This window comes from Cervus canadensis, chromosome 15, assembly GCF_019320065.1.
Source record: "Cervus canadensis isolate Bull #8, Minnesota chromosome 15, ASM1932006v1, whole genome shotgun sequence".
NCBI classification, from domain to species: domain Eukaryota; kingdom Metazoa; phylum Chordata; class Mammalia; order Artiodactyla; family Cervidae; genus Cervus; species Cervus canadensis.
The window spans coordinates 44110796-44115805 of record NC_057400.1 but is presented as its reverse complement, the minus strand read 5'-3'; positions in this window follow the sequence as shown (position 1 = coordinate 44115805).

The window sequence follows — 5010 nt, the reverse complement described above, 5'->3', positions numbered from 1 at the left end:
TTTGGCCCCTAGATAACTAACTGCCTGATCTTCAGTCTTCACCACCTTCATTCCCTACCAGATCTGCAGTGGAGTGTGATGAGAGCAAGAATAAACTTGTACTGTTTGAAGCCACTGGAAAATTAGGTCACTTTGTAGCAATTATTCTATCAGCTGTGTAACCCTACCACATTACACCTCCGTAGAGATACAAGAGGACAACAACAGCCAACTTTGAGATATTAACCTGCTTCACTTTCAATCCCTTTTAATTTTTGTTTCGTCTTTCTTACCACTTCTTCTTTACTTTCCACAGTGTGCATGGCCTCAGGATTAGAGGGTGGTATGAGCTGAGCAATAAAGCAAATTAGCTTATGAGTTGTTTTGTTTTACTTATAAAAGCTTAAGGTCAAAATGAGCGGAGAGTTCATGAATATAGGCAAACCATTTTAACCAAAACCGGAAGGAAAAAGGCTCTCCCCCAAATTAGAAAGGACTGGCCTGGGTTCTAACAAAAGTGATGCAAGCTATGGGAGAATTATTTTTCTTGCTCTTATGCTTCACCCTTTCCATGAGCTTTTGTTGACTAGGAACTGCCAAGGCCCACATCTCTGTACCTGGAGGCTTCTTTCTTCAGAACAGAAAACCTTATGAAGAAATCAGACAGGGGACACAACCTGCCCTAGGAACCCTAGAGAATCTTTGGTTTATTGGTCTATTTCCTTTTACCTCATGAACATTTTACAGAATCCTGCAGGAGGCTGTGTACAAATACCCCACGTCCCTATCTTCTGGGGAATAATTTTTTTGTCAGCATTTTCATGTAGGATGAAACTCCAACCTTTCACTGGCTTAATAATAGGTAGGCTCTAGGAGCAGAAGGAAATCAAATCCTGTTTCTTGGAAGAAACCAACAAAGATGGTGCAAGAATTTCATAGTATATCTAACGAAGCAGAATTACAGACAAATTCAAAAGCCATCCATGCCCAAAGTTTGGCATCAAAGTTGCAGAAAACGGAAAGATGTGAAGGGTGTTGCTCAACTTGATGACTCAGCAACTTTATATAGGCACAGACCATAATGTGTGTGCACACTCAGTCGTGTCCGACTCTTGGTGATCCCATGGACTCTAACCCACCAGTCTTCTCTGTCCATGCAATTTTCCAGGCAAGAATACTGGAGTGGGTTGCATATAGGCACATAGTATCAAACAACACCTTGACATAGTGTAAATTAGGGACTGTGAAAGAAAAATCCTACCTGCGATATCAGAAAACAAAGGACGTTGCAATCATCAAGCCACTCAGTGGCGAGCCCTGAGGGGACTCAGGATGCAGACAAACAGGCTGCCTGCTGCCAAGACTTCGGCCACAGTAGCCACTCCCAACAGTGTAGCCACTCCCAACAGTGTACCCCGAGGGGACCCAGGATGGGATAGAACAGGACACTGGCCCTACGTAGTTAGTTCAGTTCAGTTCAGTCACTCAGTCATGTCCGACTCTTTGAAACCCCATGAATTGCAGCACATCAGGCCTCCCTGTCCATCACCAGCTCCCGAAGTTTACTCAAACTCATGCCCATCGAGTTGGTGATGCCATCCAGCCATCTCATCCTCTGTCATCCCCTTCTCCTCCTGCCCCCAATCCCTCCCAGCATCAGGGTCTTTTCCAGTGAGTCAACTCTTCGCATGAGGTGGCCAAAGTACTGGAGTTTCAGCTTCAGCATCAGTCCTTCCAGTGAACACCCAGGACTGATCTCCTTTAGGATGGACTGGTTGGATCTCCTTCCAGTCCAAGGGACTCTCAACAGTCTTCTCCAACACAACAGTTCAAAAGCATCAATTCTTCTGTGCTCAGCTTTCTTTATAGTCCAACTTTCACACCCATACATGACTACTGGAAAAACCATAGCCTTGACCAGATGGACCTTTGTTGGCAAAGTAATGTCTCTGCTTTTTAATATACTGTCTAGGTTGGTCATAATTTTCCTTCCAAGGAGTAAGCGTCTTTTAATTTCATGGCTGCAGTCACCATCTGCAGTGATTTTGGAGCCCAAAAAAATAGGGTCTGACACTGTTTCCACTGTCTCCCCATCTATTTCCCATGAGGTGATGGGACCAGATGCCATGATCTTAGTTTTCTGAATGTTGAGCTTTAAGCCAACTTTTTCACTCTCCTCTTTCACTTTCATCAAGAGGTTTTTTAGTTCCTGTTCACTCTCTGCCATAAAGGGTGGTGTCATCTGCATATCTGAGGTTGTTGATATTTCTCCCAGCAATCTTGATTCCAGCTTGTGCTTCTTCCAGCCCAGCGTTTCTCATGATGTACTCTGCATATAAGTTAAATAAGCAGGGTGACAATATACAGCCTTGAGGTACTCCTTTTCTTATTTGGAACCAGTCTGTTGTTCCATGTCCAGTTCTAACTGTTGCTTCCTGACCTGCATACAGATTTCTCAAGAGGCAAGTCAGGTGGTCTGGTATTCCCATCTCTTGAAGAATTTTTCCACAGTTTATTGTGATCCACACAGTTGAAGGCTTTGGCATAGTCAATAAAGCAGAAATAGATGTTTTTCTGGAACTCTCTTGCTTTTTTGATGATCCAGCGGATGTTGGCAACTTGATCTCTGGTTCCTCTGCCTTTTCTAAAACCAGCTTGAATATCTGGAAGTTCGAAAGTGCATATCCAAGGAATGATTTCAATGAGTCCGGTCTCTAGCATCTTCCCATACACAGACAAGTGCTTAGTCACAGATGTAAAAAACCAATGTATGGTTACCTGTGGGGAAAAGCATGCGTGTCTAGGTGTGTGCAGGCCTGCGTGCCTGTTCAGCCACTTCAGTTGTGTCTGACTCGTTGCAGCCCTATAGACAGTAACCCACCAGGTCCCTCCGTCCCTGGGATTCTCCAGGCAAGCATACTGGAGTCGGTTGCCGTGCCCTCTTCCAGGGGATCTTCCCAACCGGGATCAAACCCAGGTCTCCTGCATTGCAGGTGGATCCCTTACCTCTGAGCCACCAGGGAAGTCCATGTTTTGGACGGAGGCAGGTAAATTGGGAGATTGGGTTTGACAGATGCACACTACTACATTTAAAATAAATAACTCATAAGGATCTAGTGTATAGCACAAGGAACTCTTCTCCATACTCTGTATGATCTATATGGGGAAAGATTCTAAAAGAGTTGTTATATGTTTATGTATAACGGATTTACTTTGCTGTATCTCAGAAATGAATCTCTGTCTCTCTCTACTCATGCTCAGTCGTGTCCAAATCTTTACGACCCCATGGATTGTAGCCTGTTAGGCTCCTCTGTCCATGGAATTTTCCAGGCTAGAATATTGGAGTGGGTTGCCGTTTCCTGGGTACGTCAGAGCAATCTGAGAGTCTGTCTCCAGGACTTGAAGTTCTTAGAAAATCTGATGAACGAAACATAACTTTCAACTTGTAGATTGTGCTTTTTTTTTTTTTTTTTTCCAGCCAGCGGGATCATTTATGTCACGATCTAAAGTAGGGTAAGAATGGAAAGAATCAGAAAAAAAACTGATTAAATCCTGTTAGTTCACTGGCTGGGGGCTCAAAGGTCAAGATCAAATTTTATAAGAAAAGCTATATGTTATTAAAGAAAGTTATATTTCTTCCACCTGAGTTTGAAATTTAAGATTCAGACCTTTCATGATACTGTGGTATATTGGATTATAATTTTCTATTATTCACTCCTACCTTCTTCTATAGAACTTTCCATGCATCCTATGGGAAAAGTATTAATCCTTGCCTTTTTGATCTGGGGCTTTGATCAATGGCGTATTTTGAGCAATAGAATATGAATAGACCTGCCAAATATCATATTTGAGCAAAATATTTAAGAGGAATTGTTTCCACTTAGGAGCTATTCTACCAGCTTGTGTCCCAGAATGAGGAGACATGTAGAACTCAAACCAGCTGACTCGAAACATGTAAGTAACATAAATGAGAATAAGTGGTTGATCGTTAAGCCACTGAAATGAAGGAGAAGCATAATGGCACAGCAAAGGTAACCAGTACATGCTGTTGTAATTGTTCAGTCACTAAGCTGTGTCCAATTCTGCGACCCCATGGACTGCAGCACTCCAGACTTCCCTGTCCTTCACTATCTCCCAGAGTTTGCTCATATTCACTTCTACCGAGTCGGTGATATTATCTAACCATCTCACCCTCTGCTGCCCTCTTCTCCTTTTGCCTTCAGTCTTTCCCAGAATCAGGGTCTTTTGCAATGAGTTGGCTCCTTTGATTAGGTGGCCAAAGTACTGTAGCTTCAACTTCAGCATCAGTCCTCTTAATGAATGAATATTCAGGGTTGATTTCAGACAATAAAGAATCTGCCTGCAGTGCAGAAGACCTGGGTTTGATCCCTGGGTCAGGAAGATCCTCTGGAGAAGGGAATGGCTACCCACTCCAATATTCTTGCCTGGGGAATTCCATGGACAGAGGAACCTTACGGGCTACAGTCCCTGGAGTCTGACACGACTGAACAACTGATCAATACACATACTAAGGGAGAAAATCAGATGAATAAAATTGAAAAACTGTTGTACTTCTCAAGGATGGAGCAAAAATTCCAGTTTATTGTTCAGTGTAATTGATATTACATATCCAAAGTCTATCAGTGACTATATTTCCTCTCTGAAATTCACAAAGTAGTTCCACTAACAACACAATGGACTATGTCAATATGTGAGGGTGGGGAAGAAGGAATGCAAAAACTAACACTATTTTAAAGCTTTCTGTGAAGAACTTTTGATCTCATTATCATGAAATGTTGGAAGGCATTCTCTTTTTTAATGATTGTAAAATTTAAAATGTAAGTTGGGAATTCACATGAATGCCTAGAACTATGAGTCACTGAAAAATCCTGGAAATGCTGTTAAAATAGTTCTATACTCCTCCTTCCAGCTAAGCTTTTCTCAAAGCATCCTAAATCTTTGGATTATAAGGTGTAGATGGAGACAGAGAGGAGACTGTCAAGTTCTTATTTGACATTTGTGAGTCTTCAT